Source organism: Callorhinus ursinus, unplaced genomic scaffold, assembly GCF_003265705.2.
Source record: "Callorhinus ursinus isolate GAN/ISIS: 27379988/994484 unplaced genomic scaffold, GSC_fseal_2.0 scaffold37, whole genome shotgun sequence".
Taxonomy (NCBI): Eukaryota; Metazoa; Chordata; class Mammalia; order Carnivora; family Otariidae; genus Callorhinus; species Callorhinus ursinus.
In genome coordinates, this window is record NW_027397099.1 from 12,437,966 (window position 1) to 12,451,334 (window position 13,369).

At 36.7% G+C, this 13,369-nt stretch overlaps 1 long non-coding RNA gene across 1 annotated transcript in view; it reads right to left on the bottom strand.

The window, feature by feature from the left end:
* The window catches only part of LOC141370521 (uncharacterized), a 107,358-nt gene extending 99,032 nt beyond the window's left edge, over window positions 1–8,326 (bottom strand). Inside the window, exons 1-3 of the long non-coding RNA XR_012374600.1 lie at window positions 8,222–8,326; window positions 4,912–5,041; window positions 2,575–2,695 (exon numbers count right to left, since the gene is read on the bottom strand). This is a non-coding gene — a long non-coding RNA (uncharacterized lncRNA). The remainder of the gene's footprint in view (window positions 1–2,574; window positions 2,696–4,911; window positions 5,042–8,221) is intronic.
* Window positions 8,327–13,369: the final 5,043 nt, after the last annotated feature.

Below are 13,369 nucleotides of genomic sequence, written 5' to 3' on the forward strand. Positions count from 1 at the left end.
ACTGTTTTACCTGAGGCTATATTGCAGAGCTCTGCAAGCTCAAAGAATGAATATCCTCTCTTGAATTGTCAGAGCCACCAGGGGGGGTTCTTTGGGAGAAAGGAACTACATGAAGAACAAACAAGTAAATACACACACAGGCTTGAATAGGCATCAAAAGAATTCAAAAAGGGGTTGACTAAGAAGCAATAAAGAGAATCTATTGGGAATAAAGAGAGAGGAAATGTTTCTACTACTTAGAATAATGCTTCTTTCCATTAATCCCCCACCATCTTCATTTGCTGCAACCACTGTATTTTTTTTAACATCTTCAATAAAAGAATTCATGCAATAAATGTGTGTTAATGGCAACTATGTGCCAGGATCTGAACAATGTGTTGGAATATCACGTTAAGCAAAAACGTAGGCCCTGTATCCCAAAATTCAGAAGTTGAAATCCTCACCCCCAGTGTGATGGTATTAGGGGAAGGGACCTTTTTGATCACATCATGAGGGTGAAGTTCTCATGAAGAGGTTAGGGCCCTTATAAAACAGACCCCAAAACAGCCATCTCTGAACAAGGAAGCTGGTCCACATCAGACCCCAAATCTGTCTTGGACTTCCCAGTCTCCAGAGCTATGAAAAATAAATGATTATTAAAAAAAAAAAAAAAAAAAAAAAGTAAGCCCTATCCAGGCAGAACATACAGTGAACTTGAGAGATAATTAGAACTATGCAAAAATCACAAAGACATAAATCACAGCACTGATATGTACTACAAAGAAGTGGTACAGGATAAGGGCCAGACAGGTGGGTATGACCTAGTCAAAAATGTCCAGACAGATCTCCTGAAGTATGTAATATTTTAGCTAATTTTTGAACTATAAGTTGAGGAAACAAATGTTAAGAATAAGTTATAGGATGAGAGGGAATGATGAATCACATTTCCATCAGAAGAAGAATATATGGGGCAAAGCCACAGAGCATGAGAGAAGGAAAGAATAAGTCATATCTTACAACAATGATTAAATTGTATTTTAAGAAAAGTAATTTTATAGAAAATAAATTGTATCAGGTGGAGGAGTACCATTATCATCATCACTTTCGTTACCATCATTACTATTATGTCCACAACCACCAATTGGAGCCCTACATGCCAGGCACTATGCTAATTTTTTAACATACATTTTCTCATTTAATCCTTACATAAACCTATGTTCATTCATTTGGTCATTCATTCATTCATCCATTCAATACATATTTCTTAAATGCCTAATTTATACCAACCATTCTGATGGTTATGCAATATTAGGTATTTGACAAATGGATGTAGATTCTACTTCAGTAGAACCTTAATTTGTAATATTGGATTGATACATGTTACTTGTTGTTTTTTTATACCTCATTTGATTCCATGTGCTAAAATTAAATTACTCAATTCTTATCTCATGGCTCATCCCTGGAGGGTGTCTCAAGCTCACCACATAGGACAAACACACATCAGACTCAAGAAAATGGGAACGAGGAAGAGAGAATCATGCAAGAATAGAACTGGCTGAGAGAGTGCTCCTGGACACAGGGATACCTGAGGGTGAGTGCAGACTCTCAGAGGTGCTGACTGGCCCTGCCACATGAAAGGAATCCTGCAGGTACCTGGTTCTCCATCCATCAGCTAGTGAACTGACATACTGTGCCCTGGCCAGGTACAGGATATGGAGAAGTGGGGTCTGGTTTATCCCCTTCCTGCAGGCTTGCCACTGCAACCAGCAACAGATGATCACCCGCTAGAGATCTTTAAACCACCATGCCAGGACATACGTGGTAACTGGACTGGGGATAGGCAAAAGACTTTTCCCTGATGAGACGCAATTTCTGGTCAATGACCTGCCAGACACAACATTGTGCTGCAGCCTAGAGTGAGAATGGTCACTATCATGTCCTAACCTAAGATGTCATAGGGCAGTATGCCCAACCCTGACATGCTGTGCCCATGCCCATGTCCCTGCCAGAGCAGAGAATGAAAGCAATCATGGGTAGGAGAGAAAAGGAGGCTGGGTGGGTGCAGGTAACACAGGGCAGGGAGGCATGCGGTCAAGAACTCATCCCAGGGTGTTGCTGTGAGGCAATACTTTGTGTGAGCCAAAGTTCCAAGCCTGGTTACATGCTCCATTGTCCCATTGGATTTCACTTATAAAATAGAAATTCAAAAGTAAAATTACTAGGAATTTCAAGTTGGCAAGGGCAGAACACTGACTTCCAGGTATAGGACCCTTCTAAATGTGAGGTCTGGTCACATGCCCATGAAGCCAGCTCAGGGTGAGAGGCAGAGAGTAAATATGTACAGTGGTTAGGAAGTTTTCTCTGAGAAGGTGAGACCTGAGTGATGAGAAAGATTTAGACATGGAGTAGGAGGAGATAATTACTACTAGACTGAACATTTGTGCTCCCACCCCCCAAATTCGGAAGTTGAAACCTAATCCCCAAAATGATGTTGTTTGGAGGTGGGGGCTTTGGGAAGTTACTAAGTCAAGAGGGCAGAGCACTTGTCAAGAGGGACAAGTGCTCTTGTAAAAGATACCTCAGGGGGTTCCTTACCTCTTCCACTATGCAGACCGAACACAGTGAAAAAAGATGGCCTTCTACAAACCGGGAAGCAGGCTCTCACCAGATGCCAAATCTGCTGGCACCTTAATCTTGGACTCCCCAACCTTCAGAACTGTGAAAAAAAAAAAAAAAAAAGATCTGTTGTGTATCAGCCATTCAGTCTATGGCAGTTTTACTGAGCAGCTTGAATGGACTAAGACACCCCTTCCCCTTTTATAAGATTGAGTAGGTGAATTAACCTGTGTGTGTGACAAAGTCCACATTAGCCAGTCTCCAAAGTCTTTGTTTTTAACCACTGCTATATATCAGCTTTTCCTTGGGAAATTTGTGTTTTCCCTATTAGACAATTTATAGAAAGAAACTAAGGATGGTTTTTTGATAAAGAGCTATGCATTAAACCAGGAGGAAATTTTTCAAAAAGCTTCAGTTTTAATTCCTAGCTCAATGAAAACAAGCAAAAGAACAAAACAAAAACCAAAAATCTGAACACCAATAAACCTGTATGACTTATATATCAATTATGAAAGGATCTCTATAATCAAATCAATTAACATATCCATAGTTTTCTGTGTTTGTGTGATTGTGTGTGTGTGTGTGTGTGTGTGTGTGTATGATATTTAACTTAAGATCTATCCTCTTGGCAGATCTCACGTACAAAACACAGTTTTCATAACTATTGTTACATGCTGTATATGCTGTACATGAGATCTCTAGAACTAAATCTTGCCCAACTAAAACTTTGTACCCTTTGGCCAACATTACCCCATTTCCCCTCTCCCAAGCCCTAGGCAACATCAATCTGTTCTCTGTTTCTATGAGTTTGTTTTTTTCAAGATTCTACATTCAAGAGGAATCACACAGTATTTGTCTTTCTCTGACTTATTTCACTTCGTATTAATGCCCTCTAGATGCATCCATGTTACCACAAATACAGTATTGCCCTCCTTTTTAGGACTGAATAACATTCCTTTGTATATAATACCACATTTTCTTTATCCGCTCATCTGTTAAAGGACATTTAGGTTATTTCCACATCTTGGCTGTTATGAATAATGTTCTGATGAATGTGGGAGTGCAAATACCTCTTTATCATCTTGATTTCAGTTCCTTTTGGATATGCACCCAGAAGTGGGATTACTAGATCATATAATAGTTCTATTTTTCATTTTTTGAGGAATCCCCATACGGTTTTCTGCAGTGGCTCTACTAATCTGTATTCCCACAAGCAGTGCACGAGAGATCCCCTTCTCTAGCTCCTCCCCACCACTAGTATTTTTCGTCTTTTTGATAATAGTCATCCTAACAGATGTGAAGTGCTACCTCACTGTGGTTTTGATTTTCATTTCCCTGATGATTAGAAATGGTCAGCACTTTTTCATTTATCCACTAGCCATTTGAACTTCTTATTTTGAAAGTGTCTGTTTAAGTACTTTGCCCATTTTTAATCAGATTATTTGTTTTTGTGGTGTTGAGTTGTATGAATTCCTTATATAGTTTGGATATGAATCACTTATTGGATACATGGTTTACAAATACTTGTTCCCAATCCAGAGGTTGCCTTTTCATTGTGTTGTTTTCTTTCTCTGCAGCAGCTTTTTACTTTAATGTAATCCTACTTGTCTCTTTTTGCTTTTGTTGCTTGTGCTTTTAGTGTCATATCTAAGAAATTATCGCCAAAACCAATGTTAAGATTTTCCCTGTGTTTCCCACCCCCCATGAGGAGTTTTATGGTTTCAGGTCTTATACTTAATCCTTTAATCCATTTTAAGTTGTATTTGATGTTGAGACAGGTCCAATTTCATTTTTTCGCATATGGATATCTAGTTTTCCTAACACCATCTGTTGAAAAGACTATCTGTTCAGCATTGTGTGTTTTACTTGTTCAGGATCAGTTGACTATAAATGCATAGGTTTATTCTGCATTTTCTATTCTGTTCCATTGGTCTATTTATCTGTTTTTATGCCAGTACCATGCTGTTTTGATTACTGTAGCCTGTAGCTTTATAATATAATTTGAAGTCAGAAAGTGTGGTGCATCTAGCTTTCTTCTTCTTGATCAAGGTTGCTTTGACTATTCAGGGTCCTTTGTGTCTCCATATGAATTTTCAGGTTGCTTTTTCTATTTATGTGAAAAACTCAATAAAACTGTTTTTAAAAAACAGACAGGTAACATTTTGTAAGAAACGACAACTACAATAAACCCATATGCAAATGTTGCTTTTTTTGCTTAAATATTATCCTTGACTTGCAGTTATCATAGCTTAAACAAAGACTTTTCAAGTTTCTGATTTTTGTTTTAGTCTTAATTCCTTCTATTTCTCTTCTTACCTTAACACTCTAAAATTGAGCAATTGATAATATTTATAGTTGTCTAAACCTAGCATGTCATTTCATGTAGGTTTTGAATTTTTGTACATGATATTTCTCATCCAATGTCCTTCTTCCACTTCGTATACACCTAAAACACAATAATGATATATTCAAAGTCCAGCTCAGAAGTCAACTTCTCCAGAAATAGACTGCCTATCCCCAAGAAATATTATGTTCTTTTAAGTGTATAATACCAATTTATTTATTCTTGAGCTCCCTGCCTCTATTGTCTCTATTTGTTCATACAAGTCTTTTCCATTTTATTAAAAATTTCTTATGTGCACAAATCACATAAACTTCATATTTATAGAGTTAACATTGTGCTTAATTCATAGTAGGTGTTCATGTCATGAGAAATGACTTATACTCTGCCAATAGAATATTGTTTATCGGCCACATTCCTCTGCCTAAAGGGCCACTAGCTCAATGTAAAAAAAAAAAAAATTTCCTAACAAACTCTATACAAATGCATCAGACAGGCCACATTTTGAACAGCTGAACAGGGGAACAAATAAAGAAATGTCTCTGACTGTAGGCCATTTGATGTTGGAATTTTCTTGCCAGCAATGTTCCCAATTAATGTTCAAGGAAAGCCATTTGTTTTGGACAATCATTCAATGATATGTTTTGTTTTCTAAAAGAATAGCATTTGACTCTATAGAGACAGAAGCAGACAGACAGAAGACAGTAAAATAGTTTTTTTCTGTCTATTTTCGAATATAAAATATACATCAAGGGTAAGTTTCTGAGGTCTGTTTGTTTTCCTGTATAGTTATTATGCCCATTAGGCACCCATGAAAACAAACAGAATGAACAACCAAAATACTGCAGAGAAAAGCCCAAGAATCTAGCAAAAATACATTATTTAAAAGAATGTACTTTATTTTACTTACTACATATATACTGTTATTAACATAATATTTTTAGGAATATAAAGACAAACAAATATAAACGTAAAAATGTGTGTGTGCTTCCATTGTGACAGGCACCAGGCTAATTAGTTCATATACAAAAGCTCATTTATTTCTCACAACAATCTTGTAAGGTCAACATTCTTATTTCACAGATGTTAAGATTCAAGCTCAGAAAGAGATTAAAAGATTTAAATTTTGATTTTGATTTCAAAGCCGATGTTGTTGGTCTACTAAATACTAACAACCAAAGCAATAATATCAAAAACAATCTTAAAACACAAGAGCAATCAGCACTATAACTTGAAAAGCTTATACCCCTTATTGGGCTCTCATCATATGTTCATTTTTAGTGCTATGAATACACAAGATAATTAAATTCTCACCCCTACCCTACTAACTTGTTATCGCCACTTGACAGAGGCCTAGAAAACACAGGCACCAGGGCTACACTGCCTTCACACCATAGAAATGTGGTTATAAGAACTCTAGTTCCTAAGATCTATGTTTCAGAATCATTCATATGTGTGATAGTCTATACATAATATCTGTAAACTTACATATATCCAGGTAAATATCAATTAACAGTCAAATTTAATCCTTTTATAGACAACGTGCTGAATAGCTGTTATCACTATGTCAAAATAGCAGGACTGCACATCAGTCTTACCACTGATGGTAAGTGTGTATCCGTGATACACAAACAGGCAGATGTGAAATCGATGAAGTGCAGACTACTGAATCACACCTCGCCATTCATCCCTTTAACTAGATGGCTCATGGCTTTAGTCCAACGTTCCTGTTTGGTTTCTGTTTTTTTGTTCTTTTCATTCTTATGTTAGTTTTCTTCTGGTTTGTCTGTCTTTTTCCTTCCTGTCAGCCATCTTTCCTCATCATTGAAAATATGATAGAGTCTACTAGTGTTCTTTCTAGTAAGCTCTACACTTGGAAATCAGAACATCAAACCTGTCCTTTTAACCTATGAAGGGATACTTACTGCACAGTTACTATGCATCAATGTACAGGAGACTTAATGTCGAGCTAAAACAACTGAAGTACTCCCCACCCTTACAGAATAAGAGTTTTATCTGGAAGGAAATTAATGAGAAAGTTACACAAAGGAATGACAGCTATGATAAGTAAAAAGGGTAGAGATGCTATGAATGTATATGGTAGGGGAACCTGACCTAGCTATGCAATTGTGTCTGAAGAAACAGTTGTTCTTAAAGTGAGGATTATCCACTTGGTCATATATACTGATCACAATTTTGAAGGCCTATTTCCCAACACCTGGTCCAGAAAAGTGAGAAGCAAAGAGAGCAAAGCAAAGAAGAGATTAGCCCTTTTGTACCATCCTTCCATGGCTACTGCTCAGCATGATAGTGGCCCAGCTTCTTTTCATGCTTCCATAACTATTCTCAGCCTTCATATAATTACGTGTTGACAAAATTTTATTCCATAATTTAACTTCTTTATTTGGTTGGTGAGAATTATGTTGCTTTTTGTGATATATATCTCCTTACGTGTGACTGCTAGATAGATGGAGAACATAAACTCAGGCTTGCTTTTCTCCTCTCCACTTTCCTCTCCACCTTCTCTTCTTCCTCCCAGTGAAAAAGAATGTATCACCAGTAAGAGTGCAGCTTCTAGAGACAACACAGCTGGAGGGATGGCTTACCTCCATTCTGTAGAATTTGTGTGAACTTGGGCACTTATTTAATTTCTCTGTGCATGAGTTTCCCTGTCTACAACGAAGGGATACAAGTTGTAATTTCCTTGCTGGGGTGTTATTGGGATAAAATGAAAAGGCTCCTGGCACACAGTAACTGTTCTATACATATCAGCTGTCATTACTGATTGGATTTTAGCATACTAGCTGGATCACGTTAGCTTTTATTGTGCATCCTATAGGCCTAGCTGGCCTCATTGAATTCTTCTCTGGGTATTCTTGTTGCTTTGGTTTCATTCTCAGATTTAGCACAGGCTTCTTGAGAGTAGAGCCATAATCTTATTTTTAGAACCCCATGCATCGTCCAGGAACTTAAGACTTTATGACAGACTCACTCTGTCTCTCATTTCCGTTTTTGTATTTCCTCACTTTGTATGTCAGCTCATATGCTCTAGTGGTCAAGGAGCTTAGCTCAGGTATAACATTCCCCTCCTTGAATAGCTTTGAATAATAAATACATTAGGTAGTCCCGAGGGACTAGAAATCATGCCAGTGAGTTCTACTTTGCCACAAATGGCCTGCTTTCACATGCCACAGATTCAGAATGCTTCAGAACCACAGGTAAAAATCACTTTTTGGGTACACAGAAAGCTACAAAGGAAAAGATTTAGTTTTGAAACATATTTACCTGGGAGGTTTGCGCACATGCTCTTGTTTTGGACTTTCTTATTTTGTAATCTGCATTGTTTATGCTGACAATTCCTTCTGAAAGGGATGATGAGTGACTTCCAGCTGGAAGAGAGAGAAGCAAACAAACAGCTTGTAGGCAAATGCATGAAGATATCTGGGCTTCTTCTAAAATGGTATGCACATGCTTGTAACTATTTAAGTCTCAATGTCTCTATATGGAAGTCTTTCTTGCTATAAATAAGAAAATATAATTTTTTAAAAAACTTTTTTAAAGTTTTTAAATCTTTTTTAAAAAAAAGATTTTAAAAAAAATCTTGCCTTTGTTTACGGGAATCTACGTTCCCTGTTCTCTATTATAAAATCTTAGGGATAAAAGGGACCTGATAAGAGTATGAAGTCTAAACTCTTTTTAGATACTTGTGTACACACACACACACACACACACACACACACACACAGGTATATTTTTTTAAGTAGGTTCCAAGCCCAGTGTGAAGCCCAATATGGGGCTTGAACTCATGGCCCTCAGATCAAGACCTGAGCTAAGATCAAGAGTCGAAAGCTTAACCAGCTGAACCACCCTGGCACCCTTAGATACTTGTATATTTTATATATACCCCATATGTCGATGATTTGAGAGAAGCAAAGACTGTAAGGAAATGGGATGGGGTAGAAGAAATTTTAAAAAGGATCAAATAGAGAGGGGTAGTGGTCTGGGTGTTATCAGATACCTAATGATCAGATGATATATGGCTCTGTCTCAGGAGCATGACAGGGAGTCCATTATTATCATTATATAATAAAAATAATGATCAGGGCTAACTGAGTGCCTACTGTGTGAGAAGAACTGTGGTATGTGGTATAGAGCCACAGAAGCTTCTTCAATTCCCATAAAGATGCTATAAGACAGATACTAGCATTACTATTATTTTATATACAGGGATACTGAAGCAAAAATTAAGTAACCTCACCAAGGTCAAACACTCAGCAGAGAACTGTGATTAAAAGCCAGGCTGTCTTAGTCCAGGCCCTTATCCTTAATCACCATGCTCCATCCTCTCCAAAGCATCTGAATTGCAGTATTTTGAACACTGATGTACATACACCATAAAGAGACTCCCAGATTCCACTGGAATAAAATTCTCAATGCCTGGTTCAGAAATGTAAGAAGCATTTACCATACTGCAAAAAAAATTTCTTGAAAGGATGCTAGAAGCAATAACAATATCCTTCTACTTGTATTTTGTCTTAAATAACTTAGTTGTTGCTCTCCCCGGAGAAAAGACTATGCTTGCAATTGTAACCAATATACATTATTTATCAAGGTAAAAGATTTATAATCAGAAGTTCCTTAAATTATACAAAGTGTTATACCTGAACCAAGATACAGTTTGTGTATAGAAACTTCTTCAAATATAAAATCTCAACCAAAAACATATGAGAATTTTCAAAACAAGTAAAACAACATTGTAACTATTACCTTGTAACTGATCATTTTTATTCATATTTTGCAAATTTGCTAAAGACAGCTTTATTTTTGATAAAATTAAGGTTTACAGGCATAACAGATGAGCAATTAGAGGATAATTTTTTTCACAGATTTTATTTATTTATTTGAGAAAGAGAAGCAGACTCCCCGCTGAGCAGAGAGCCCGACATGGGGCTCGATTCCAGGACCCTGATATCACAACCTGAGCCGAAGGCAGATGCTTAAACAACTGAGCCACCCAGGCGCCCCAAGAGGTGACTTTTATAAGTGAGTAACAGAGTATGTACTTGGTAATGATTAAAAAGAAATAGTTATCAATATTTGGTATCTATCAGGCATCAGTGCTGTATCGATTACTGTAAACTATTACTTCATCTAATACTTTTGGTAACACTATGATGTCATTGGTACTCTTGGATCCTCGAGAAAGAAAGGCTTTTGTAAAAGGATAATGTGTAGAAGTGACCATAGAAGGTTTCAAAAAAGATGTTACTAGATCTGAGTCGTAAAAGGTGAGGAGAATAAAACATAAAAATCAGAAAAGGGAGGTGTGGGAGAATATGGGGCAACTGACGAGCAGAAATTGTGATTGAAAGCTTGGCGACCATACCTGTCATACTATGGAACAGAAATGTTACACTGAATGTCATGAGGAGATGGTAATTTGGTGATGCTTGTATTTTGGAAAGATCTCCTTGGAAAACAAGAAAAATCTGCCAATTACACAATTGATATGGAGGAACCAAATAATGCAGCTCTGAGACAGCAAGTTATTGCTGTATCTCTATATGTCATGTCTATTTTCCTAGGTTACATTTCTTTTGTATATCAAGAAGCAGCACAAATGAGACTCAGAGATCTCTAAGGCAGTTTTAAAATACTATGGCTAATATGTCTTCAAGAGACAGACCCTGGCTTAATATCTTACCTACTATTTATTTACTTTAACAGAGACTACATATAGTAAAATGTTTAGATCTTAAGCATATATTTTATATTTCTATGTATGCATTGAAGATACAAGCAGATGAATGTATATAATGCTTTGTTCATCAGAAGAAGTGATGGATATATGAATTAATTAAAATTCTTTTTCAATAATTTATCACCTCCCATGTATAAGCTCATGGAATGAGTTCTATGGGAAACAGAAAGTTTAATTATATGTGGTAGGAAAAGCTTGTCAATAAACTCTGTTAAAGCTGAAAAGTGCCAAGTGTCATGAACAAGTATAATGAAAATTCCACGCTTGTTCAAAATAAAGGCACTACATCATTTCCATATTTGGAGATCAAAAACAACTTCTAGGAGCAATGGGTATTTGAATTTCACCTTCAGTATTTAGCAGCATTTAAATCAACAGAATACCAGGAAAAGACTAAAATTCCAGGCAGAAAAAACAATGATCTGTTTCAGTTCTCTGTGCTTCAGAGAACCAAGACATTGGTGTTAGGAAAAATTCTTCCTCAAGGTCCCTGGTAATCAATTTAGGACTCCTAATGGTAGAAGGAACCCTCCCGATCATTTTACAGAAAATGGAGATATATTTATAGAGATACATATATAGCTCCACAAATCTTACAAGGATACTCAAGATTTTTAAATAATTAATTCAGAACAAAGGCTATTATTATTAAACAGATGTACCTTTATATGCATTAACTATTCATTCTGTTTGTTTTGGAAATTCCAACCAAAAACATTGATTGCACAGCTAATCTCTGTCAATGTCTGACCTGCTTGTGTCAGGAAAAAAAAATGACTCTTGAGTGAAATTGTCATAACCCATTTTTATATTCTTGAGCTTTGGCAAGAAAGCCTTAAAAAAAACTCTTACTTTAGTGTGTGTTCATAAAATCTTGGCATTTTTGGCTTCTGAATGTGTAGGTTTAGAATCCCAACCCTCCCTTGATAGTCCAATTTTCTTATTACTACTACTAAATCTGATTCAGAGTACTCCATTTGTGAAGAAAATTTATTAATTTGAGGGGAAAATACATGTTTAAATCAAATGACATTTTTTCAAGAGATAAAAATATCATTGAATATTTTCATCTTTTATGTTTTTATAGAGTAGATAACTTTTGGACAATAAAACGGGTTCTAGCAGACTCCAGTATCTGAAATACTGTGAAAGATATTTGATAAACTAGTCTAGTGCCAGATATTCTAATCAATAACAGTGAAATTCAATGAACAAATCTCCACTTGGCATCTCAACTATTCAAACATTTCTAGAAATGTTTAATTTATTAGAGTATTGGCTTCTGTCCTTCCATATCTTCCTTGCTAGAATTATTAACACTTCTATGTATTGATCTAGAAACTCCAGCTCCTGAGTTCAGCTGTATTAGGTCAGAGATATAGTGTAAGTTTAGCTCCCCTGGGGAAAGAGGACCTTGTTTCAATCTTGTTCTCTTGGATTTGGTACTTGACGGCACCAATTATACCATCTAAGCTTAATCATCATGAGTAGGCTTCTCAGGTGTTCTGCCTAGCACTACACTTGCAAGAACTTGGACACCAGTTTTCATTGCTTTAATTTTAAAGCCATAAACTGACCTTCAGGTATCCCCTTCCTTGAGGACCACATTATTTTCTTCATACCTACTATATGTGAAAAAACTAGTCACCTGGATACCATTCCATGTCCATCCTTCAGTTTTCACCTATTCCTTGTGGATGTTAAGTTATTAGCCCTGGTTCCTCTCACCTCCCTGTGTCCATGGTTTGTACCATATGATTTTATAATCTCTTTCACTTGGGGAAAAGTGTAGTTTTCTGCAACTTAAGTTTGGCCTTAGCTATGCATAATGGTTTAAAAGACACACAAATCTTTGACTCTCTAAGTGTCAATTGATGGATGAATCGATAAGGAAGCACACACATACACACAGAGGAATATTATATAGCCATAGAAAGGATGAGCTCTTGCCATTTGTGACAACACGGATGTACCTAGAGGGTATTATGCTAAGTGAAATAAGTAAGACTGAGAAATACGAAGACCATATAATTTCACTCGTATGTGGAATCTAAAATACAAAACTAATAAATAAAACAAAAAGCAAAATCAGACATAAATACAGAGAACAAGCTGATGGTTGCCAGGGGAAGAGGACTGGAGGAGGGAAAAACAGGTAAAGGGAGTGGAGATACAGGCTTCCAGCATAAAATGAATAAATCACGAGAATAAGAGGCACAGCATGGGGAATATAGTCAATGATATTGTAATAGCAATGTATAGTGACAGATGGTAGCTACACTTATGGTGAGCATAGTACAACTTATAGGGCAATTGAATCACTATGTGTTGTACACCATACACTAACATAACACTGTGTGTCAACTATATTCAAATTAAAAAAAAATTAAATCTTTGACCCTCCTCTCATCAAGAGGCAGGGCTAATTCCTTTCCCCTAAAATCTGAACCAGCCTTAGTGATTAGTTTGTAGCTGATAGAAATAATATAAGGTATAATGGGTAGCTTCTGAGGCTGTCAGTAGAAGTCAACTCCTGCCTGATTTTCTGAAACACTTGTTTATGGGCGCCTGGGTGGCTCAGTTGGTTAAGCGACTGCCTTCGGCTCAGGTCATGATCCTGGAGTCCCGGGATCGAGTCCCGCATCGGGCTCCCTGCTCAGCAGGGTGTCTGT